Source organism: Amblyraja radiata, chromosome 9 (assembly GCF_010909765.2).
Source record: "Amblyraja radiata isolate CabotCenter1 chromosome 9, sAmbRad1.1.pri, whole genome shotgun sequence".
NCBI classification, from domain to species: Eukaryota; Metazoa; Chordata; class Chondrichthyes; order Rajiformes; family Rajidae; genus Amblyraja; species Amblyraja radiata.
In genome coordinates this window covers 49,878,561-49,905,439 of record NC_045964.1, presented here as the reverse complement: position 1 = coordinate 49,905,439, position 26,879 = coordinate 49,878,561, and the positions used below count along the sequence as shown (strand labels likewise).

Genomic DNA, 26,879 nt, shown 5'->3' with positions numbered 1-26,879 from the left:
AGTCTGCCCAAGAACAAGAGGGGTATATTTCTGATATTTCACGAGGTTGCAGAAATGTGGAGCATGCCAAATCAGGTTAGGATTTGGCTAGTCTCATCATGTGTTTGGTTACCCAGTTTTAGATGGATAATTGTCTTTCAGCAATTTAGCTGATTCAGAGGATTAGGGCCTCAATCGATCTTGAAGATGCATACTTTGCCATATCTATACACAAGAAGCACAGATATATCTGGTGTTTTGATGACAAAGCCAGTGGTGGTACGTTTAGGCTCTACCTAGGGGTTGTCTTCAGGCCTTGGCTATTTACAAATATTCTAAAGCTAATGCTGCCCTACTCAGATCAAAAAGGCATTGTGTCATGGAGTTTATAGACAACATGCTAATTTTGTAGCTGATAAGACTCAGGGGTTTTATCAGTAGATGCCTCTTACGATATTAAGGATGAGGCAATATGAAATTTAATAGTGCCAATTTTGCCTACTCATTCACGGTGTCCATGGTAAGGCGGCTGAAAGAAGTTCCTATTTACTCGAAGTCACGAGTGATGGCTAGTTCAGCCTATTTCTCGAGCAGCTAGCTCTGCACGGTTGTATGGGAAGTTTGTGAACAAGGCACATGAGCTACTTTTAAACAGAAGTAGCAGAGCTTTGTGTTTCTTTCAGTTTGGGCTTAGAGATGCGATTATGTTATAGCACATTTGACACTGCTTATGCTGCTTTGTCATTCTCTCTAATACCTGTGGGACAATACATGATTGGTTATTCACCCACTGTTGACTAACGTTATGCAAGGTGTCTTTTATATGAACACTCTAAAAGCCTGGACTCATAGTAGTGTGGAATGTGTATCAGTAAATTATTATGCACATATTCATCTACTGTATTCCTAATGGGAGCAGTATCTTTTAAGTTGATTATGCTTTTAGCAACTGATTTCAGCACAAAGATCACAGTATTTATTCAATCTTCAGCTCGGTCTCTGGGTCATAACTGACATGAAAAGTTGATGGCATACCCACCAGATTGGGGATTGGGGGTGTTATTATGTATACAGGTACACTGAGCTTGCTAGTACCTATGAGATGAAGGATAGTTTCCTCATTGTTATTTAATAGTTTTCTCAAGAGATTGCTGGTGCAGACCATCTCAACATGAATGGAGTGTCAGCAGCTAATAGCGGGTGTGAATTCAAATAATTTCAAGTCTCACTCTTCCAAGGGGGCTGGCTCATTAGCAGCCAATAGCATGGATATTCCCATTTGATAATCTTCTTGCAACAGCAGGAGGCTTACATGGTGCACTTCAGAAGTTATAACATTTGGTTGAATATGCCTGGATGATTGCAGATAGAATTCTGAACAGTGTTGCATGAGTTATTGTCTAACTCAAAGCCAATTGGGACTGTGGTCCAATTAAGAGCAATGGCCATGTATGCAAGTTAGCATCATGTTGTTAATAACCCATGTATTTTCTACCATTTATGGTTTATCTGTTTAATTGTTTCACACACAGATTGGGTTACTGCATGAAACCACAGAGCTTTGAAGGCTACACGTAGTCACTCACGTGACTTTGGTATAAAATAGAAAGATTAAACGAAAACTTACCGTTTGAGGTTTGATCTTTATTTTATGAGAAGTTGAAGTGAGGGATTACGTGCCCTCCACTCCCAACCCTGAATCTCATAAAGATCATTCGGTAACTCAACAGTTATTAATCTTTCTATAGTTTAAGTTTGTGCAAGTGGTCTGTGGTTCATACAGTTGCTCTGAAGATTGACGCGCATGCGGGCTGGCGGGCTCTTCACGTATTCCCTCCCTTCAACTTCTCATAAAATAAAGATCAAACCTCAAACGGTAAGATTTCGTTTAACCTTTCTATTAAAATATACAAATAAAAATTGGGCCATTGAAGAGAGAGAGACTCGGGTATATACACATTTGTTGAAGGTGACAAGATAATTTTGGAAGGCTGTTTAGTAGAAATATTCAGGACCATTTGGCTTTATTAATTGTATATACCAAGGTGCCTAGAATTCAGTTGGAATGCGTTTGAAACTGAATGGAAACTGTAGAAGAGATTCACTAGACGGGTACACAAAAATGCTGGAGAAAGTCAGCGGGTGCAGCAGCATCTAGGAGCAAAGGAAATAGGCAACGTTTCGGGCCGAAACCTTCTTCAGACCACTAGACGGGTACCAGGGCTAAATGATTTCAGTCATTCGAAGAGATAGGAAAGGATGGAATGTGTAAGAAGGAACTGCAGATGCTGGTTTAAACCAAAGATAGACACAAAAAGCTGGAGTAACTCAGTGGGACTGGCATCATCTCTGGAGAGAAGATGCCTTCGGACTGGTTAGTGATAAGGGAAATGAAAGATATAGACGGTGAAGTGGAGAGATAAAGAACAATGAATGAAAGATATGCAAATAAGTAATGATGATAAAGGAAACCATTGTTAGCTGTTTGTTGGGTGAAAATGAGTAGCTAGTGTGACTTGGGTGGGGGAGGGATAGAGAGAGAGGAAATGCCGGGGCTACCCTGGACTGTAAGCTGCCCAAGCGAAATATGAGACGCTATTGAGTTGCTCTTAGAAATGAAGAGGTTAAAGGGTACTGGACAGTGAATCAAAATTTGATCGTGAATGGTTGTGATAAAAACAGATAATGTTTCCTGTAGCAGAAGGAACAGAAACCTGAGGACACTGGTGATGTGAGGAATGTGCTTTGATTAGCAAGTTGCTATGATGTGAAATGCACTGCATGAAAGTGCAATAGATTCAAAAATGAGCATTCAATGGACAGAAAAAGAAGAGGAAGTCTCATAGCAATGAGCAAAGGGCACAAGAGTAGGATTAATTCAATAGCTGTTTAGAAATCTGCATGCATTCCATGGGCTAACTGTTCTTTTCTGATGCACCATTCTAAACTTTGGTAAATCTTAACTTGATTCAGAAATTTTAAACCAAAAATAAATCATTTTTGAAAAACAGATTCTTTAGTTATTATTATTTGGTTTAGTCCAAAGAAAATTCCTGATCCAAAACATTGTCTTTCCATTTCTCTCAACAGATGCTGTCTGGCCCACTAAGTTCCTCTAGCAGTTTGTTTATTGTGCAAGATTCTAGCATCTAGCTCTCGCTTTGTCTTCAATATTTGATACCAAATACCCTCTGAATTTGCTGCTTCTTTTTCTGGAGAAGATCTTCATTGAGCTCTGGCATGTTGCCTCGTGGCTCCCCTGGATTCAGCCTTGCAAGTTCACAGGCTATCCTGAACGTATTCTTTAATATCCTTTGCTATAAGAGGCATTGATCCATTTTGCCCGTATATTTTTAGTCATCTTCAGCCTCGACTTACAAAAGGTTAAGCCTAGACGAGGGCTCCCCACAATTCTTTAGCTCCCATTGGAACTGGTTCACTTGGTCAGTATGCATCGAGAAATGTGATACAGGAGCAAGTCTGAAAATAAAGTTCACCATGGAACATCTGAGTTGGGATTGAATGAAGAGTAAAGGGCCTGTCCCTCTTGGCTATCTTTCGCGCACCATTTACGCGACCTGCTAGCATGTGAGTAGCATGTGGGTAGTGCGTGGGTAGCGTGTGGGTAACATGTGGGTAGTGCGGGGACGGCCGCATGGAGTGGTGCGGAGGAGTGTGCAGTGGCGTGGAGGAGTGTGGACTTTGTCCTGCACTAAATCTTCGCACGGCACCGGCCTGACGGCCAAAGTAACTGACGGCCAAAGTGGGACAGGCCCAAGACGCTGGCGCGACACAACATCTCACCTCCAACAGCAGCAGAAGCAGGCAAATGATTGTCGAACTCATCCTGGGGTTGCGGATCCAGATTCGCCCCCACTCCTACTCCCAGTAAGGGGCCAAGACGATTAGAGATAGACACAAAATTCAGGAGTAACTCAGTGGGACCGGCAGCATCTCTGGAGAGAAGGAATGGATGATGTTTCGGGTCAAGACCCTTCTTTCAGTCTGAAGAAGAGTCTCAAGTCAAGTCACTTTTATTTATATAGCACATTTAAAAAACAACTCTCGTTGGCCAAAGTGCATTGGTGGAGGTACTAACGTTATACAGCATTGGTTCATAGATTAAGTACATACATAAATAAATACATATAGTCCTCCCTCAGAGGACATCAAGAAAGGCTTGAGAGTAAAGATGAGCTTTAAGTCTCGACTTAAAGGAGTTGATGGAGGGGGCAGTTCTGATGGGAAGAGGGATGCTGTTCCACAGTCTAGGTGCTGCAACCGCAAAGGCGCAGTCACCCCTGAGCTTATGCCTGGACCGCGGGATGTTCAGTAACCCCAGGTCGGCCAATCTGAGGGACCTGGAGGTGGTGTGGTGGGTAAGCAGACTTTTGATGTAGGTGGGGGCAAGCCCGTTAAGGGCTTTGTAAAAATAAAGAAGGATCTTGAAATTTATTCGGAACCGCAAAGGGAGCCAGTGGAGAGAGGCCAGAATCGGGGTGATGTGGTACCTTTTTCGGGTGCCCGTCAGGAGTCTCGCTGCGGCGTTTTGGACCAGTTGCAGGCGGGACAGGGAAGATTGGCTGATGCCGGTGTAAAGGGAGTTCTAATAATCGAGGCGGGAGGAGATAAATGTGCGGATGATCTTTTCGAGTTCTTCAAACTCGACCCAAAACATCATCCATTGCTTCTCTCCAGAGATGCTGCCGGTTCCGCTGAGTAACTCCTGCATTTTGTGTCTATCTTTAAATGACGTCACACGCTCCATACGGCGGTGCGGGCACATGATGACGCGCGTGACTCTCGCGGGACTATCGCGCGACCGTTACTACCGGCCTGTCAGGTAAACATAGAAACATAGAAACATAGAAAATAGGTGCAGGAGTAGGCTATTCGGCCCTTCGAGCCTGCACCGCCATTCAATATGATCACGGCTGATCATCCAACTCAGTATCCCGTACCTGCCTTCTCTCCATACCCCCTGATCCCTCTAGCCACAAGGGCCACATCTAGCTCCCTCTTAAATATAGCCAATGAACTGGCCTCAACTACCTTCTGTGGCAGAGAGTTCCAGAGATGACCCAAGTGGGTCAGGCCCTTTAGAATTCTCCATTTCAAAACATTACAACTGAGTCAATTTACGTCGAAGGTGTGAATGACAGTGAGAAAACCGTTTTTACCGTTCCGAGTGGAAGTGGGCTCGTTTAGACGGAGAATTCTAGGATTGTCTCAGAGCATAAATACAAGAGAGAGAAGCTGGACAGAGGGGCAATGGTGGAGGTATCAACTAGGACGTAAGGCCACTCGAGACTGAAGACACAATAAATATTTTTTTGCTAAAATGAGAGATTTTGGAACCAATATTTTAGAAACTGGAGTCTGCACACTGGATCCCTTTATTTTAAGATCCACATGAACCAAAATTGATTTTGCTTAGTGTATGCTAGTTATTCATCTTTCATTGCCATGGGAATCTGAATTGGTAAAGGCCCTTTTTTTTTAACTAAATGTAACCTGCACCTCTACACTCAACACATTCGCGTCTCCCTAACTCTCTGGCTCTGTTCTTCAAATTTCACTAATCAACAATCAGGCCTCTTTGCTCCTCACGCATTCTCAAACTTCTCATGACCCAGTCCCAGTCCCCAAATCGTCAGATCTTCCATTTACTGCAATGTGTGCACCAGTTCCTTGACATTCAGAAATGCCACTGTTTGGTGTGGTGTCCCATGTTTAAAACAGGCATGAGCATGCGAGAAAACAGCCATTTAGTGGGCACTGAAGGCCCAGTTAAATTCCTAAACAAAATGTGCTTTGATATCTTTGGCAGTCGGTAAAGCCAGGAAATGTGGCTTTACATTAGCTGACAGACCGATTCCTTCAGCATTTTCATGGTTAAGGCTAATTCAAGATCCTAGTTGTACCATCAAATGTTAGATAGATAGACACAACATGCTGGAGTAGCTCAGCAGGTCAGGCAGCATCTCTGGAGAAAAGGAATAGGTGATGTTTCTGAGTCCGAAGACGAGTTCCGACCCGCAACTTCACCAATTGAGCAGATTGATAACAATGGGGAGGGTACAAAAGTTATGAATTGTTCATTGAAATTTCTCCTAATAAGATGACAGTAGTGAAAACTTGGATATGAAGTAAAGAGCAGATACCTTACACAGTCCAGTAGTGCCACACAAAGCTGATTTGGTTTGCGTTGTGCTTTCTCTATAAAAATCATTCAAGACCTTAAGTGGAACAGTGGCGCAGTGGTAGAGTTGTTGCCTTACAGTGAAAGAGACCAGGTTTGAGACCTGACTACGGATGCTGTCTGTGCGGAGTTTGCATATTCTCCTTGTGACGGCGTGGGTTTTCTCCGGGTGTTCTGGTTTCCTCCTACATTCCAAAAAACGTGAGGGATTGTAGGTTAAGTGGCTTCTGTATATTGTCCCTCGGGCGTAGGATAGAATTAATGTACAGGCGATCGCTGGTCGGCATGGACTCAGTGGCCCTGTTTCCACACAGTATCTCTAAACTAAACTAAACTAAACTTGTGGTTTAACCTTGGCTTAAAATTGTGCAATATTAACAAAATGAAGGTGGACGCTGCTCAAAGCAACCTCAACTTTTCTCCAATATAGATGTGAAGCTCAAATTGAGCACCACACCAGCTGTTAGTCATGTAGACAGTTGTATGAGAGTATAAAGGGAGTTGAATAATGGTGTTTTTGCTTTCTGTGACAAATTCTACTTGCAGGGTGTGAGATGCTCCCTTAAAATAGTGTCAAATATCGATCTGCGGAGACTTTCCAATGGAACTCGGTTTGGGCTATTTATCAGGACTATAAATTACCTGCATTAACTCTGCAGGTTTTTCGCCTCGTATCATCACTTTGCTGAAGGAACAGTGAAATAAAGGGTTAGAAGAGGGAAAGGAAGATGACTCTATGGAGCAGAAACATCAACAGGTCTGAATTTATTGACAAATGACCTGACTTTCTGGAGTTTCGCAAGAAGGGAAACTAGCTGCCTGCATGCTGTACAGTACAGAAGTTGTTCTCACCTAATCTAAAGGACGCTTCCTTTACTCAGGTGTGAGAAAGTTTGAATCTTGAAGTTGAATTAATGTGAAGTCACGGTATCTTTCTGAACATTCAGTCCACCTTAAGCTTAATGTTCATTTAGCACTTGAAGGGGCTAACAATCTACCCTGGTAGGTGTAAATGTGCTAGCTCCCGTTGTCTTAACCTCTGGCCATCCAGGGATCAGTGTGCTCTTCTCCCTTGCACAAGTGGCCTCCTGCGTTACACTGGGCCCGTGCAATCCTGGGAAGCAAGGACTCAATTCCCAGTTTCCACTGCTACACTCGCTTCACCCAGTTATCTCACAGTGCACTGCTGTCTGATTTTCTGCTTGTAAAACTGAGCATCTCTTGGATTTGTGTCCTAGATTCAGGAGAAAATCCATCCAGTTTGAGGCAAAATTTCACATTTTGGCAGCCCATCTTCTGGGCATTGGTGGACTTCAGGGGTTCTTCGTATGTTTGGACTGAAACTGATACTTTATATCAGTTTGATATTAAATTCAGCTGGAAAAGTGCATCAGATACTCCGTACATACGTTGAGCCCCTGTACGAGGTAATTCAAGAGATAATTTAACACTGTACGAGGTAATTCAAGAGCTCTCCCGAGTTTTTCCCTGATTCGAACTCGGAGAATGTCCGTAGCGGGTCCGTAGGAGTTTGTGGATGTCTTGTAGCAGCTCGTACGAGTAAAAAGTAACAATTTTTGTCATCATAAGTATTTTTTACTCGTGGACATTTTTTGCAGGGATGAAAAAACGTCCCGAGTTTAGCGGATGTCCCGAGTGCCTACCGTTAGCATTACGAGCCACTACGAGGACATCTACGAACTCCTACGGACCTGCTACGGACATTCTCCGAGTTTGGATCAGTAGAAAACTCAGGAGAATTCTTGAATTACCTCGTACAGTGGGACAGGGGCTTGACTACTCAAGTTATCTTTCAACTGGGGACTGCACAGACCAACCTATGCAGACACCACCAGAAAACTCAGATTGTAAACCCTTCATGAGTTTAGTACTTAGGACAAAATCCATGGGCACATTTCTTTGAATAGGGGAAAAAATGAGTAACTGGTGTATGTTGGATGGAGGGTGGGGGGGTGGGGGGGACATAGTGGCAGGGTTTTAAGCTGACTTTTGAACGGAAAATGAATGTAAGAGGGAATAATCATCTAGGGTGGGAGTTTCATGAGGGAAGGAGCAGTGAGAGAGACAATGACCACCTTTGATGAGCCAGAGCTGCAGGGTACAAGGAGGAATGGCTGGTTGAACTCTCTCTGGTGGCATGGGCATGTGGCAACAGTGCATTTGGCATGCTAGAAGGTATTTGATCCTCAGCTGATGTAACATAGAAGAATTGGGAGGAATTTCCATACATTTTGTGGATTCCTTTTTCTCAAGAGAATAGTTTGTGTAATAGCAGTAGCTCTGTTTTATCAGCAAATGCTAGTTTCACAATAAAGGCTTTGGTCTCTATGGAAAATCCCATTGTCAAGTGAGACGGAATGTAATGATTGAGTTAATTTCATTAATCGCATACCAAATAACTCAGGCCGTTTCGGACCTAATGTGTTTAGATCAGGGGAATAATTATCTATGGTGGGAGTTTCATGAGGGAAGGAGCAGTGAAAAAAACAATCACCCCCCAATCTACCTCGTTACAACCCTTGTACTTTATCTTTTATTTGCACTTTCTCTTTAGCTGTGTCCTTCATCTGCTAACCTTTTTCACCAATTGTCAGTGGGCAAGAAGACTAGCAGATTGATTGAGCTTATAATTGATTGAATTTAATGCATACAGCATGTTTATTTGTGTAAGTAACAAACTTGATTGTCTGAGGTTGTTTCCTTTTAAAAAGGAAGCATTGAGGTCTTTCCATAGAAGGCTTAAGGGCCTGTCCCACTGTACGAGGTAAATCAAGAGTTCTCCTGAGTTTCCCCTGATTCGAACTCGGAGAATTACGGTAATAGCCGCTCGTAGGTACTCGGGGCACCCGTGGACATTTTGCAACATGTTGAAAAAACTTCACGAGCTTACTGCGTTTCCTGAGTTCCTGCCGTTAGCATTATGAGCCACTAAGAGACGTCCCGAGCTCCGACGTTCCCGCTACGTACATTCTACGTACTTACCACGAGTTTGATTTTTTTCTAAAACTCGCGAGAGCTCTTGTATAGTGGGCAGGCCCTTTAGGAAGTTTGGTATGTCCTCCACAATTGTCACCAACTTCTACAGATGCACCGTAGAAAGCCTTTAATCAGGATGCATCACAGCTTGGGTTGGGAACTGCTCCATGCAAAACCATAAGAATTTGCAGCAAATTGTGGAAGAAGTCTAGACCATCACGCAAACCAACCTCCTTTCTATTGACTCCATTTACCTTATACCTTATGCTGGCCCAGCAAGGCCAGCAGCATAATCAAGGACGAATCGCACCCTGGCCACTCCCTCTTCTCCCCTCTCCTATCAGGCAAATGGTATAGAAGTGTGAAAACGCACACCACCAGATTCAGTGGCAGTTTCTTCCCAGCTGTTATCAGGCAACTGAATGATCCTATCACAACCAGAGAGCAGTGCTAAACTACTATTTACCTCTTTGGAGACTCTCGGACTATCCTTGACCGGACTTAGCCAGCTTTACCTTGCACTAAACATTGCTCCCTTATCATGTCTCTATTCACTGTAAATGGATCGATTGTAATCATGTATTGTCTTTCTGCTGACAGGATTAGCACACGACAAAAGCTTTTCACTGTACCTCGGTACACGTGACAATAAACTAAACTAACTGACTTCTTTGTGTGGCACTCAGATCTGTTGTTGTATATTGTTGTACCCAGATACAGGGCTTCAGTTGTGTTACTGTCTTCAATAAAGGACATTGTGTTTTAGCTCCAGCTTTATTTGATTGCCTTTCTTTTGGAGCAACTTAAAAGAAACCCACAGACACTACAAATGCCGAGGATTAAAACAAATATGAATCAAGATAAAAAATGCATCAGAGGTGCCTGAATTGCCTTGTCTCTGAAGGCAGTTAAATTGGAACTGGGGTGCAACAAATTGACTTTGATGACATTGTACAAATTCAAAGGAAAGCAATCATTTAAAACGCAAGACATATTCTCATGAGATTTTCTGTGTTTGTATTTTTTCATATTTTGGTTCTATAATGCTATGGCAGCTTTGAAGTCCAAATATAATGGGTGAGTGACAGAGCTACAATATGAAAAGTTTAGCATATATTTGGAATTTCAGGAACTATTAAAATAAAGAAATCCATTGGGAAGGCAACTGCTTTACTTTAAGAATCATCAATTATGCTCTTAGACATGTGCCTGGGGTCTTTGGTATTGTCTGTATTTTTCTTGTAGGAGTTTGATATGGTGTAGGTGTGATTGTAAAATGTGCATTTAAATGTAGTTATGGATCTGACTCATTTCCCTAAGGCAGCTGTTTGAGGAAAAGCCGAGTGGTTAATTTCAACATTGCAAATTGTGCAGTTTTATTAATGTGCAGTGTAATAATGGTTTTGATACATTTGTGTTTTTAATAGACTGTGAGTATATACAAATTGGCTTCCAATGAGTCCCAGCGCCAATCAAGAGATTGCAGTGAGAAGAGAATGCATGAAAGTAGAAAGGAGTGAACTGTGTGTCTTATTGTCACATGTATTTAACACACATGGTTCATACATCTTGTGAATGGCTGTAAAGGAACAGGCACAGGCAACAATCAAAATGGATGATCAAAAGACTGATACACCATAGAAAGCTTCCTATCAGAATGCAGCTCAGCTTGGCATGGCAACTGGCCTCCTCAGTACCCCAATGACCAGTTGGCTCTATCTATACATCAGGCTGCTTCTGGAATGCACATAAACAAGGACCACTCACACCCCAATCATTCCCTCTTCTTCCTGTCAGGCAGCAGATATCGAAGCTTGAAAGCACAAACCATACTACCAGCTTCTTCCCTAGTTATCAGACCTTTCATAAGTTAAGGATGTATTCCTGATTCCCCAACCTACCTCGTCATGGCCCTTGCACTTTTTTTAATATGCACTTTCTTTGTAGCTGTAACACCGGATTCTGCATGGTTTGATTGTAATTATGTATTTACCTGGGTAGCACACAAACATTTTCTTTCACTGCATCTCAGTACACATGACAATAAGAAACCAATATCAATGACTTCTTATAGCTAAATGTGAAGAGGACCTGAGAAAACTCTAAAAGTTATAGATTTCTAAAAGTTCAATCATTGAACAAAAATAATAGCTCCAAATTGATAAAAAAATAATTCAAGATAATCATTGACTGAGTGGAGGAATTGGTAAATTTTATTTTCAGGAATCAGAATCGAAAGAAATTGGGGAAGCGATGTCAAATTCAGAAGAATACTGCCAGGAAGAATAGTAATGGCAGACTCTGTGGCATGGGCGGCACGGTGGCACAGCGGTAGAGTTGCTGCCTTACAGCATTTGCAGTGCCGGAGACCCGGGTTCGATCCCGACTACGGGTGCTGTTCCCTTGACCACGTGTGTTTTCTTTGGTTTCCTCCCACGCTCCAAAGACGTACAGGTATGTAGATAAATTGACTTGGTAAATGTAAAAATTGTTCCTTGTGTGTGTAGGATAGTGTTAATATGCGGGGATTGCTGATGGGGATCAGTGGGCTGAGGGGTCTGTTTCCACACTGTATCTCTAAACTAAACTAAAATCAATCAAAATAATAAAAGTTAAAGATAGAAGATTGTTTTCCTGGGGATGTAAAGGATGGAGATTGTAGATGCTGGAACCTTGATCATAGAACAAACTGCTGAAGGGGTTCAGAAGGTTGAGCAATGTTTGTTGTTGGGGCTTTGACAAAATCCAGCATGGTTGGTAGTCTGGAACGTTAAAGTGCATGGAATCCAAAGTTAGTTAGCCAATTATTTTCAAAGTTGACTTGGAGGAAGAAGTCAAAGGGTAATTGTGGAAGGTTGTTTTTCTGATTGGAGCCTGTGACCAGTGAAGTACCCCAGGAGTCTGTGCTGAGTCCATTATTGTTTGCTTTCAGCATTCACAATTTGGATGACAATATAGTTAACATTGGTAATAAGTTTGCAGGTGACACCAAAACTGGTGGCGTAGTGGACAGTGAGGAAAGATATTTAAGTTTATACCAGGGTCTAAATCAATAGGGAATGTATGCCAAGGAATGGCAAATAAAATGTAAGTCTGACAAGTCTGAGGTGCTGCACTAGAAGAGATCTGGCCGTACAGGTGCATGGTCCCCTGAAAATGGCAGGTCAGGTGGACGGTATGGCGAAGAAGGCCTTTGGCATACTTGCTGTTTGGAAAGGGTATTGATTTTTAAAAAATGGAACTGTACAACTTATTGGTGGGTCCACACTTGGAATGCTTTGTGCAATTCTGGTCACTATAGGAAGAAGCAGCCAGAATAACTATGGATGCAGGTACAATTACGACTTTTAAAAGGCATTTGGATAGATATTTGGATGGGAAGGGTTGAGAGGATTATGGGCCAAATGCAGATAGCCCAATATGCCAGCTCGGTCGGCATGGACAAGATGGGCCATAAGCCTTGATTCTGTGCAATATACCTCCATAAATCTATGATATAGTGATCAGTCTATATGTCTTATGTCTATGACTCTATCTGGAGTTTTGTGACTTTCAACATCAACACATAGTCAGGGATAGGGTGTTTAAGAAAGAGCCAGTATATAGGCTCACCAGGAATTAGCACTGATTGTATTGCACTCAATAGACTGAATAACCAAATATTTGAGGAAAATCCGTCTCTCCACAACTCCTCAACAATTAAGTTGATTCAAAAGCAGACTGCACAAATGATGAAAATTCTCTAATTTTCACCAATCTCGCCCTTTGCATACTCTGATTCTTGTGTACTTAATGATGTGGCAGTAGAAGTGGTGGATGGTGGAGCAGTGAAATTAACCATTGTTTGCCACATGGGAGACACAATAGCAAAAAGGAAATGAAAACCCTGTAATTCTGGTATCACCCAGCAGTATTTGTGGAGAGAGAGCAACACAGAGGTAGTGGGTCGATGATCTTTCAAGAAAGGTCTGATGATAGGTAATCAAGCTGAACCGATAACTCAACTTCTCTCTCCACGGATGCTAACCGACCAGTTGAGTGTTTCCAGTACACTCTTTTTATTTCAGCATTTATTTTCTCTGGTTCTTTTGATGGGAAATTGAAAGCTGAACCAATGTAGATGTAGATGAAAATTAAATTATTCAGTATTATCCTCCTTAAAATAGTCATGCATTATTGAATCAAAGTTTAGATGAATTATTAAACCCTGAAATTCAGGTAACAATGATCGAGGGGAATGAACACTCAGCATGAGATTTAATGAATTGAAGTAATGAAGAGTCCACGGTTTTCCTATTTAAATGTTATTATAAGATGACAGTAAGATAATTTTCTATGAATAAAAATGTAGAGCAAGTATGGCCACTTGTCATTTGGAATTTTTTTGAACTCATACTGTCTTACCATAAAACTATTTCCTTAATTTAACAGTTTATAAGATACAAGCATTTTAGATAAAAATACATGTCTTAAGCAGGAACTCTGTTCCCTTTGAGCAGTTTTTATAAATTACTTCTCAATGACAGATCAATAAATAGAAGACCTTTGGGATGGAGTATAAGAGGAAATAGATACATTTTTGAAAGATCAGATAATTGAGAGCAATGGGGAACTGGCACACAGCCTGAAGCAGTCAGCCATGAATGGCAGGCCAGGCTTGAGGGGCCGACTGGCTTACCCCTCTTCTTAATGTTTTCCCAGTAAAGGCTGTATATGATTAATTAAGCAGAAAATTATGGGATGTTTGAATACAATATTTCAGGACAGCACAATTTCACAGCGGTAGATTAGCTGCGGGCCTGTCCCACTTAGGCGATTTTTCAGGCGACTGTCAAGTTGCCGGCAGTCGCCTGAAAAACCGGCAACTAGAACAGCGACTGTCAGTGGCACACACACACACACACACACACACACACACACACACACACACACACACACACACACACACACACACACACACACACACACACACACATCGCAGGCAGGGGACAGGGTAAGTGGGGGGAGCGCTGTCTGAAATGCATACGGTGCAAAGCCAAGGTGATACAGACACACACTGCGATGAACAGGAAGGATGGCACTTTAATTAGCACGGCTAAAGCACAGTGTTCGATAAGTCCTTTAAAAGAGGGGGGAAGGGAGGGGAGAGGGGGGGAGGAAGGGAGAAGGAGTGTAGACAACTTTTAAGAAGCCAGAGATACACGTCTGTGAAGTTTGGCGGACATTTAACATTACCGGTTGGTTATCCTTGGTTCTGAAAACTACTGCTTATGTTTTTTTTCCCCAATTCACCTACAAGAACCTACGTGAACCTTCGACCTCCTGGTAACCCACTAGGACCTCTGTTGCGACTGCATAGTCTCCTGCAGTCACCTAAAAAGTTACCTAAGTGGGACAGGCCCATTACAGCACCAGAGACCCAGGTCTGATCCTGACTATGGGTGTTGGCTGTACAGAGTTTGTGACGTTCAGGTTTGTAGGTAAATTAGTTTCGGTAAGTTGTAAAATTGTCCCTAGTGTGTAGGACAGTGCTAGTGTACGAGGTGATTGCTGGTCAGCGTGGACTCGGTGGGCCTGTTTCCACGCTGTATCTCTAAACTCTGAACAAAAATAGAATCAGTATTGGTCTTGTATTCCAGAAGCACTAGAAGCACGTGTTTATACGTCAACACAGTTTCTTGGATTTTTTTGACTGAGATAGTGAAGAACAGTAAACCTGACAGATGCTGCCATGCGTGTGCCAAAACATGGTGATTTGCAAGTCACTGTTTTATCGTTCTGCCCTTTGTTCTCATCTGAACAAAAGGCCACATGCTTCTGCCACTGAAGAGTGGTGGACGAACATTCTGGTTAAAAAGGAAATCCATCTAGACCTGATTGATGCTTTTGGAATCAAGAAAAATCAATGGTAACTTTGCTACACCACCAGGGGCACTGTATGATTGGCAGCCCCGCCAGCAGTCTGTCCGTTTTTTTCTTATTTTTTTGTTAATTTTAGTGTGTTTTGAAAGTTTGTTTTAATGCTCTCTTTTATGTTTGTTTGTTTGTTTTATGTCTGGGAGGGGGGGTCGGGGAAAACCTTTTTTTCAATCTGTTATCCTGCCGGAGATGCGATTACTTTCCGGGTCGTATCTCCGGTCACTCTGCGGCCTAACATCTTGGAGCTGGATGCATGCTTGGACTGATTTTGAGCCCCACCGCAGGGTGTGGACATCATCGGAGCCGATCCCTTGCCTGGAATCGATGCTCCATCCGCGGCCTGCGGACTTTACCATCGAGAGTTCGCAGTCTCGGGAGAGACCGTGGATGTTGGGAGCTCCAACGACGCAGAGGTTCGGCCAGCCCTGAGCCAGTGTCCGATCGCTTGGAGCGTGGGAGCTGAGATTCCCCCCCGATGCAGGAGTGATCGTCCCGACGTGGAGGGCCCGAATGCCGCCGGCTATGGAAGTAAGATCATCCCATGAACGGAAAGCTCGAGGCCCCCGACAAAGAATGGAAGAGATCAAACTTTTGTTTTCGCCTTCCATCACAGTGAGGAATGTGGAGGAGTCACTGTGGTGGATGTTTATGTTAAAATGTATTTTGTGTGTTGCTTTTTATTTGTATGACTGACTTGGCAAATAAAATTCCTTGTATGTTGCAAAACATACTTGGCTAATAAATTATTATTGTAAAAAATTGGTCGACAATGATGCGGGGGAAGGAGCACAGATGAGCGCATTCAACTTTCCAACTGAACAGATGGGGAGGGTATCCTGGGCCATAGGGCTGGAGATGATGGGTAAGATTTGGGACAAAAACATCAGACGTATTTGAAACTGATCATCCACATGTCAGCGCACAAGGAAACAATGTGTTTGTGGAAGTAAAGATACAAAGTGTTGGAGTAACTGAGCAGCTCCAGCTACTCCAGTACTCTACCCGCTGAGTTATTCCAGTACTTTGTGTCTATTTTTTTGTAAAGTAGCACCTGCAGTTCCTTGCTTCCCCATGTGTTAGTGGAGATCAACAAATTTGTGGAAGTTGGGCCGAAGGGTCTGTTTCCACACAGTATCACTCTATGACTATGAGTATTGTTCAATAAATTGTGTGATCTCTCTCAAAAGTAAGAAAAAGGTGATACCGCAAATGGAAATATAATAATAATGAGAACTCATGGAAAGCTTGTTTCTAAAACAAAACTGGACTATGAGGGACCCGTTGGGTTCCTGTCACATGGGAGGCCTGGTCCCCCAACACAACCTGTTCTCCCAACGCAATATTCCACCACTCACCCATAGCCCACAACTGCGCAGGCGCGGCTCATTTACCCTCATCCCCAGCACTCTCTCCTCTTCCTCTTCACCCTCTCTCTTTTTCCCCTCTCCTCCTCCCCTCCCCCAATCTCTCCCTCACCTCTCACTCCCTCTCCTTTCCCCTACCCTCTGTCACTCCCACCCTCCCGCCATTGCTCCTCTTCCCTCCTATCCCTCTATCCCCCACCTCCCCACTCCTCACCTCCCCTATGCCCCCCACTATCCCTCATCACCTCCCCACTGCCCTCCTCTCCTCCATTCCCCACTCCCTTCCTCCTCCTCTCCCCCTTCCTCCCCAATCTTCCTCCTCACCTCCCTCTTCTGTTGCCTCTCCTCCTACCCTCCCCCAATACCTCCCTCACCTCTCCATTCCCCTAACTTCAGTCATTCCCTCCATCCCTCCATAACCTCTCCCCTCCCTACCCCCCTCCTCTCCCTCAATCCCCCCATGCTCCCTCCTCACCTCCCCAGGATCTCGAGGTTACCGCTCCTCTCCCTTCTTGCGTGCCCGAAGGAGCATCAGCCGTCGATGCCCTCAGAGCCAGGCATGGCCCCAGAGCACCAGCAGCTCTGGCCTCTGGCAGAGGCGGGCGGATACGGGCAGAGGCGGGTGGGTGCCGGTGACTGACAGCGGACGCGGCCAATCAGTGCGGCGATGTGCCGTTTTTAAGATTTTTAAACCTTAATAACTTTTAAAATATACCACCAATTGGAACAAAACGGTGCATTTGCAGCACAGTACAATGGTGAGTAAGGTGGCGAAAAATCGTAGTGCTATCGTGTACCGTTTTGCGCAAATATAAAAACAACGCAAACCGGAAGATAACAAGATGTGAGATTTAGTTATGTATAGATAGATAGATAGATAAAGCAGATGAAAAGTAAAGGGTGTGGGAATTAATAACAAACTGTTATTTCACTTGTTTTCATAGTCTGAGAGTGAATTTTCAGTGTTGGCTCAAGTGGATTTGTTCCTGGTCCAAATATAATTGATTGTAAATTGAAAAATGCTTGATAAGAAATGTTGAGGGATCAATATGTGGTGCTAAAGATAGAGATCAGTTAGAGGCTATTCGCGGACTGGATGTTTGTTTGGTTGCCATTATCTTTATAGACATCGGCCTGTTTTTGGAATTGTACAATGAATTGTGTGCAATGATCGTGAGCAGATCTTTCTGACTCTTAGGTCAGTTATTGTGGACTTTGCCCTTCAATAGTGTTTTCAGAGTGAGGTATAGCAAAAAATAGACCCGCCTAATGGTTAAGGTTAAACGTTTAAAATCATTTGGTGATGTTTTTGATTCGCAGTTCGGTGCTTCTTTATGTTTGTCCTTGGGTAGTCAATACCTGCTGTCATTGAATTGAATTGACTGTGACAAAGCACATGAGTGTTAAGATTCTTGTAAGCATTGAGAGACAGAGCAATCTCGGTATACACTTCCAAAGATCCTTGAAGGCAGCAGCACGTGTTTATAAATAGTGAAGAATGTGTGCGGGGTAATTGTTTATGTGTTCGATGACTCCATAATGTGTGGAGTTAAAGATAGAGATTTCATTCAGGCTATTTCATGTGCAGCTATTGGATCACTAACAACAATATTATAAACACAAACTTAAAGCACACGGCATTGGGGGTTCAGTATTGATGTGGATAGAGAACTGGCTGGCAAACAGGAAGCAAAGAGTAGGAGTAAACGGGTCCTTTTCACAATGGCAGGCAGTGACTAGTGGGGTACCGCAAGGCTCAGTGCTGGGACCCCAGCTATTTACAATATATATTAATGATCTGGATGAGGGAATTGAAGGCAATATCTCCAAGTTTGCAGATGACACTAAGCTGGGGAGCAGTGTTAGCTGTGAGGAGGATGCTAGGAGGCTGCAAGGTGGATAGGTTGGGTGAGTGGGCAAATGTTTGGCAGATGCAGTATAATGTGGATAAATGTGAGGTTATCCATTTTGGTGGCAAAAACAGGAAAGCAGACTATTATCTAAATGGTGGCCGACTAGGAAAAGGGGAGATGCAGCGAGACCTGGGTGTCATGGTACACCAGTCATTGAAAGTAGGCATGCAGGTGCAGCAGGCAGTGAAGAAAGCAAATGGTATGTTAGCTTTCATAGCAAAAGGATTTGAGTATAGGAGCAGGGAGGTTCTACTGCAGTTGTACAGGGTCTTGGTGAGACCACACCTGGAGTATTGCATACAGTTTTGGTCTCCAAATCTGAGGAAGGACATTATTGCCATAGAGGGAGTGCAGAGAAGGTTCACCAGACTGATTCCTGGGATGTCAGGACTGTCTTATGAAGAAAGACTGGATAGACTTGGTTTATACTCTCTAGAATTTAGGAGATTGAGAGGGGAGCTTATAGAAACATAAAATTCTTAAGGGGTTGGACAGGCTAGATGCAGGAAGATTGCTCCCGATGTTGGGGAAGTCCAGGACAAGGGGCCACAGCTTAAGGATAAGGGGGAAATCCTTTAAAACCGAGATGAGAAGAACTTTTTTCACACAGAGAGTGGTGAATCTCTGGAACTCTCTGCCACAGAGGGTAGTCGAGGCCAGTTCATTGGCTATATTTAAGAGGGAGTTAGATGTGGCCCTTGTGGCTAAGGGGATCAGAGGGTATGGAGAGAAGGCAGGTACGGGATACTGAGTTGGATGATCAGCCATGATCATATTGAATGGCGGTGCAGGCTCGAAGGGCCGAATGGCCTACTCCTGCACCTAATTTCTATGTTTCTATGTTTCTATTAGTCTTTTTTACAAATTAGCCTTGAATTGATCAATATGTTTTTCATGAAGTTGGTAGATACAGTTCAACGAGGTAAAAATATTTTGCGCCCTTCCATTTTGTACATAATTTTCACTCTTCAATGAGCTCCTGTTTACAAATCAGTGTGTTGGCTTTCAGAGAGCTGCGTGATTTATTCTAATCAGAATAACCGTCAGTAGAATAATCCCAATGTTCAGTGCACCAAAGACAACCAGCAGAGCGACACTTCTCTTTCCACAAGGCATATTTGAGAAAAATTGGAATTACCCTCTGATGTCCTAAAATCCATATGGAGCTTTAACAGACATCAGAACTCTGTCAAATTGCATTCTTGGCTGAATTCACCGTGCAATGCATTGGTGCTGTGAAGGCTATTTTTTATAAGATAGTCTTTCAATTGGAAGTAATTTTGAGTAATGTGATCTCAGGGAGGCTTTTACTGTCCTATCATGAGACAAAGAATTCTGATGAACATTATTTGTGATTTGGATTTTTCTTACTTGTGTTTGATGCCTACACTTCCCTGTTCCTTCAATTTTCTTATCGCCCCAGAAGTACATCGGGTGGCGCCATCGAGTGTGGCAGCCTCGCCAGCAGGTGTCCGTCCTTACACCCTTTTTTGGGTTATTTTTAGTATGTCACAAAGTATGTTTTAAAGGTTTCTTAGTCTTTTTTATGTGGGGGGCGGGGGAAAGGTGGAAACCGTTTCCCAGTCACTTACCTGGTCAAGATGCGTCTTTTCTCTGAGTCGTATCTTCGCCCCCATTCGCGGCCTACCAACTGGATCGGCATAGCCGTGCCTGCCGGAGACTGGCCAAAGCTTCAGCAGCGACGCTGCATGGAATGCCATCGCGGAGTGGGTGATGCCTTACCGGGATCGCCGTGTTGGTGCTTCGGAATGTTGGGCCTGCTGATTAACACCATGGAGCTGTGGTCTGCGGAGCTTCTAGCCGCTGACTCTAACATCGCGGAGTCCTCGGCTCTATTGCCGAGGGTCACCAGTGTTGAATCTCCGCCCACTTCGACCTGTTGACTTTGGCAGCCACGGTCTCCGGTAAGAAGCGGCCAATTCGGAAACTCCAAGACGCTGAGCGTGTTCTTCCATTCCGACGCCAGACCTCCGATCATCCCGGTGAGAGGGCCTGAACATCGGGCCGCTGTAGTGGTGACTGCGGAGTGCTCAAGGCCCCTCCAGAAATGAACCATTCTGATTGTGCCTGATGTGGATAGAATATATTGCTCAATTTGAGATTCAGTTGCATTTCCTACATTCATTTTATTAAAAGAACAGATTATGGCAAGAAGTTACATAAAATATTTTTAGGGCAAAGCCTAATAATCAGAATAATCACATAGTAAGTTTAGTTCTACCAACCATTGCTAAATATTTAGGTACAAATAGGACTTTATATGTGCAGAAAGTACATGAGCAGTTATCAAAAAAATATTTTCTACTGTTTTCTTCCGATTCATGATACCTTACAATTAAAATATATATTTTATGGGATAAATGGGAGTCAAGTGCTTGAATGGAAGGGTTTTTGAAATTTGATTGAGCCAGTGTCCATAGAACATAGAACAGTATAGCACAGGAACAGGCCCTTCAGCCCTTCAGCCCACAATGTCCACGTGGAACATAATGCTAAGTTAAACTAATCTTCTCTGCCAGCAAGTGATCCATATTCCCTCTATCCCAAATGACTATTATAGCTGTTTACTTCTATATCCTTAGTCATTATAATATAGTATTTTATTCCAAGTACAATACTTGACTGCTGTATCTAATTCTTTTCTCTTGGATTAGGTTCTAACCTTTATTATTGCTACGCTCACGATCACATAATATAAAGTGATTTCAGTGATAAACAATTTGCCATTCAAGCTGAAAGTTCCTTCAGTTTATATTGAATATCTCCTGAAGAGTCCATCCAACTGTTTATTTGCAGGTCAAACCATTTATATTTATTAAATGCTGACTATTAGTTTCAGGACAATTCTGTAACCTAAAAATACAGGCAATGTTGGCAATCCAGTTAAAGACTATTAATAACCCAATATAGAATGACTTTCTGCAACATCAATCCAGTTGGCAGTAGTCATAAATCCAATGCCATGAGAATTTGTATTAAAACAAAATCAGAATTTTAAGCAGAAGTATAATATGGTTGCAATAGCATTTTGGTAATATTTTCTTCTTGTCAAAAACTTGATGAATGTCCCTTCTCTATGTTAACTACAATAAGCTAATTGAGCAGTGGAAACATTGTTTTAAACTACAGTGAATGATAGTCCTCTCCTCTCCATTCTATTTATAGATCCAACTGAGTTGATAAAGAGTCAAAGATGCTTGGTATAACATGGCTCTGTTTTACCCTCATTATATCAAAGTACATTCAAGGTAATGTATAATCATTAGTTATACATATATTATCTGGAGGAACTACTTATATTTCCACCTTTGCTTGCCTCACAACTTTTAAAATAGCACTTTTATGGAAGTTATTCACTAACCTTTTAAAAAGTAACATGGAATCCTCTCTGACCACTGATTCCAAGAGAGCTGTCCAGATTCCAACCGCTTCAAATATTATTTTGTTTAAACTTCTGTCTTCATTCTTTAAGCGAAAGGCTGATCAAGGTTAGCAGGAAGGTGACTTGTTATGATGATTGGAAGATGAGAGGAGAATCGATAACTGGCAATTCTACTCCTATCACATGACATGATTCGGGTCTTTCTCTGCTTGAATAGCATGCTTGCTGCATTTTTGGGTGTTATTTTTGAGTGATATTTTACACAGTACCCTAATAAATTTTCCAATAGACCAGGTCAGATTAATGGGAGCATGGAAACCAGGTCCCCACTGAGTGAAAATAGAACATGGGAAGCAGGACCTGTTGAAAGGAATTGGAGTATGGGAACTGGGACTCCTAGGTGGGAAGATAGACACAAAATGTTGGAGTAACTCAGTGGGTCAGGCAGCATCTCTGGAGAAAATAAATAGGTGACATTTTGGGACAAGGCCCTTCTTCAGACTGATTGTAGGTGGTGGAGTGTGAGAAATGGAAGCCAGAAAGGACCAGGACAAATTAGGAGGGGGGGGGGGGGGGGGGGAAGTATGTGGAAATTAGATATGGGTCACAGAGGAGACGGTGTGAGGGACCCATCTGTCAAAAGTGGGTAAATCGCGTTAACTCCTAAGTTGGAAGGGATGTAGGAACCTGACTCCTGATGTGATGGAGGGAAATTGGATACCAGGAGGCCTGGAGTGGGAAAGGAGTGTAGAAACCAAGGTCATTGCAGGAGCTGGGGCCCCAGTGAGTGGGAAGGGAGTAAATATTACTGGTAAACCTGCTGTTGAATTATTGGGATTTCTGAATTGTCAGATAGTGGGTTATATGAGTTTTAGTGAAGATTAAATGTGAAGTTGGTAGGAGCTGCTTTATCTCGCAATATAAAGTTCTCACTGATATGGGAGCTATTGGCCACAGTAACTCTTACTATGGACGAGTCTTCCCTAAATATGGATGGATTTTGTCTGCATGGGAAAGCTGAGCTGAGCAAATTGTAACAAATTGGGTGAAATGCATTTCTGATTGCCTCAGGGATTTAGAGTGGATGCAAAGTGTGGGTATGGTATGAAAGATGAGTTCCTACAATTAAAAGAACGGTTTCATGTTTACAGCTTTTAAACCAAATAACCCCCTTTTGTCCTGTCTCTGAGATAGATGATTTTTTTTGCATATGTGGTTTTCATATATTAGAAAGAGACTCTGCACGGTCCACTAGTGGCGCTGCATTGAAGGCGCCTCTGCCTACAGCCTGTCCGTTTTTTCCTATCTTTTTTTTATTTTAGTTTGTCTAACAGTTTTGTTTTGGGGATTCTTTAGTTTTTCTATGTGGGGGAGGGTTAAGGGGGAAACCGCTCCCCAGTCGCTTCCTAGCGAGGATGCGACTATTTTCCAAGTCGCGTCCTTGCCCCCCACCTCGCGGCCTACCAGCTGGATCAGAGCGGCCTTTCCTACCTGAGATCGGGGACCAGACCAGAGCTTCGGCAGCTGCGGCGCGGTGCTGGATTCACCGTGGAGCGGGTGAGGCCTACTTGGATCGCCGTTTGAAGCTCCAGAGCATTAGGCCCGCTGCTCCAACATCGCGGGGCTGTGATTCGCGGAGCTCCCAACGCGGGCAGCGCAGATCGACATCGCGGAGACCCTGGGGCCCTTTGCCGAGGGCCGCCAGTGTTGAATTTCTGCCCAGCGCGGCCTGGGGATGTCGGGAGCTGCAGAATCCGAAGGGAAGCGGCGGCCGTTTAGGAGGTTCAAGCCGCCGAGGTTGGCCTCCCGTTCCGACGTCAGAGTTCCAACATCCCGGCGAGCGGGCCTGAGCGGCGGGCTGCCCATAGCGGCGATTGCAGAGAGTTCCGGAGGCTCCGACCACGGGTGAACATCACAGGAAGAGACTGACTTTGGTGCCTTTACTCACAGTGGGAAACTTTTGATTCTGCTGTGTGGGGATGTTTTATGTTGAACTCTATCGTGTGTTTTGTTCTTTGTTTTATTGTCTGGCTGTGTGGTGATCACATTTCACTATGCCAACTGGCACATGTGACAAATAAATGTATCTTGTATCTTGTATCTTGTTCTGCTATGTTAAGAATTGCTGAAACCCTCAACCCCTATTTTTTCAGAATTATGTTTCAGTGCAGTACCCTATCCTCCACCTTAGTCGGTTCCTTCCTCCTATTTTTTTTATATAAAGTCTTGCTCTGCCTGTCCTCAATGACCCTCTAGTACCAGTAACTAGTTTCCCAAGGCCTTTGTTTGTCATCCAAGTGTTTAACCTAATTTCTCAAACTTGCCTATCTTTTTAACCTTCTTCAGCTTACCAATCCCGCAGTCACACTTTTGTCCCTCTCACTCTGGCCTTTGGTGCACTCGCCTTCTTTTGTCCAACATGCGGTGGCCCACATTGGAATTCCTATTCTGAGCCAGTCTGTCTTCCCACATCGAGGATAGACACAAAAAGCTGGAGTAACTCAGCAGGTCTTAGGATAAAAGGAATAGGTGATGTTTTGAGTCGAGACCCTTCTCTATCACATCCCTCTCTTGCTGTCTGTCTTTCCTTACACCTCACCTATGGCTAAATTCTTGGTCTCTTCTTCTTGATTCAGGCACTTATTTCTGATTCTATGAAGTATCTTGGAATGTGTTTCTTTTTTAAAAGCAGTATATAAATCCCAATTGCTGTTGCTTTGTAAAGATGACAGGATGCTAATTAAAAAGGTGAAATTACTAATTATTCCAAACGAATCTTTGTGTATTCCTATGCAAAAAACAAATTGTTTTAATATGATCCTAATGCAGAATGTCATCACACTTTGGGAATATGTTTGGATTTGTGTACACTTGCAAATAGAATCTCTATTCACAACACAACAGAGTCAAGCCAGTGAATGAGCGTCAGGTCGCAAATGTAGACTGAAAGCAAACAGAGACAGTTTGCTCAGTCTATGTAAAGAACCGTGGAGATCAAATTTATAAAAGCAAAACCAGCATTTCTCCACAATAAAAACAGGGCAATTTTGCCAGGAAAATGTAATGTGTGGCAGGTCACACAAATAATATGAAAATATTGGTGTCAAGCACTTCCAGCATTGTCGTAGGTACTCCAATCATCCGCACTTAGCCTGGGATTAGCACTGACATGATTTGCAGCCATATGAATTTGCCATTTGTGATGATATTGAAAGTAGAGATCTTTAGCTTAATATCCAGATAGAATTGCTTGGATAAAAATAGGTTCAGTTTTATGATTTGACTATTTTCAATTATTGGGAGAATTGGTGCAACAAAATCTAATAAGTGACTGATGTTGTATCAGGGCCAAAGTCTTGGAGATCATGATTATTAACGCTATGGGACTGCTCATAGAATTGCTCAGCACGAAACAGGCCCTTTGGCCCACCATATCTGTGCCAGCCTTTTTGCAATCTTCACTAAACCCATTTATTTTTGTAAGGACTGTATCCTTCTATACCATGTCTATTTAAGTGACTGTCTAAATGTATCAAACATAATTGTACCTAGAATCCTTGAATTCCTATAAACCGAAGGAAAAAATATTTTAAATAGATTAAGGTGCTGTGAAATTCCTTCACTCATCAACTTGCATTGGTTCCATCCTATTACAATTTAAAGTTTAGAAAGCAGTGGGCTAGGACTCACTGGCTTATGCTAGCGGTTTCAAGTGGAAATGCTGTGTTTTATCCAGTTAAGCTATAATAGGTAGAGAGACACAGAGACTACAGATACTGCAATCTTGAGTACAAAATAAAGTGTTGGAGGTGCTCAGTCAGTCAGGAAGCATCTCATCGAGTCATAGAGTCATGGAATCATACAGCATGGAAACAGGCCCTACGGCACAACTTGCAGAAACACCAACCACCATAGCCCCATCTACGCCAGTCCCACCTGCCTACATTTGGCCCATATCTCTCGAAACCTATCCTATCCATATCTATATTACTAAAAGTTTGATCTTGGCCACTTCCTGTTGTTCTGTATATTGATTTTAGAAAAAACGCTACCACTTACGGCTGTGATTTTGGCCATCTTACTCAGAGTCCCCCTCCGTTGCGCAGGACAAGAGGATTTTTCCCATCGATGAAAAATAAAAGAGTTATTAGTGTTTAAAAAATGTTGAGATTCTCTCTCCTGTAGGCCACGCCCCTTCCGGAGGGACTATAAAACTCGGAAGTGTTGAGTGCCTCAGTCAGTCTCTGCAAGATGGGGGGAGCGAGAGGGTCACGTCGCAGTCTGAGCTGTGAATAACACTGAACACATGTCTACTAAACTGTGAGTGTGGTTTTAGTGACCTTGAGTGCCCTTAATCTGGTTGGTTTGAAATAAAGCACAGCAAATGGCTGGTGGCGGTTGGTTCGAAATAAATAAAGTACAGCAAATGGTTGGTGGTGGTTGGTTTGAAATAAATAAAGCACAGCAAATGGTTGGTTTTAAATAAATAAAGCACAGCAAATGGTTGGTGGTGGTTGGTTGGAAATGGCAAATGATTAAAAGTCTAAACTTGACAACTTCCTGTTTGCACTGTTTATTGATTTTAGATAAAACACTATCACTTATGGCTGTGATTTTTGGCCATCTTACTCAGTCCCCCTCCGCTCATCAGGTGCAGAGGATTCTTCCCATCAATGAAAAATAAAAGTGTTATTAGTATTTAAAAAATGTTGAGAGTCTCTTTCCTGTCAATCACGCCATGAAGGCCACGCCCCTTCTGGTGGGAGGGATTATAAAACCCGGAAGTGTGGGTGTGGCTCAGTCTCTGCAAGATGGGGGAGGGAGAGGTCATGACTCTGTCTGAGCTGTGAATCAACTGAACACACTGCATGTCTACAGAACTGTGAGTGTGGTGTTTATGTGGTGTTTTGGGGGGGTTGTCGGGGGGGCTTGTGGGGGTGGGGGGCTTTTGGGGGAGGGGGCTTGTGGGGGAGGGAGGTAGGGGGGAGGGGGGGTAGTGGGGGAGGGGGGGTTGTGGAGGTTGTGGGGGAGTGGTGGCTTGTAGGGGAATGGGTTGTGAGGGGGGGGGGGGGGTTGTAGGGGAAGGTGATTGTGAGGGAGGG

At 43.2% G+C, this 26,879-nt stretch overlaps 1 long non-coding RNA gene across 1 annotated transcript in view; it reads left to right on the top strand.

Annotated features, from left to right (window-relative positions):
- Positions 1-26,879, top strand: part of LOC116977073 — a 66,574-nt gene that overhangs the window by 24,117 nt on the left and 15,578 nt on the right. Inside the window, exon 2 of the long non-coding RNA XR_004413112.1 lies at positions 21,561-21,643. This is a non-coding gene — a long non-coding RNA (uncharacterized LOC116977073). The remainder of the gene's footprint in view (positions 1-21,560; positions 21,644-26,879) is intronic.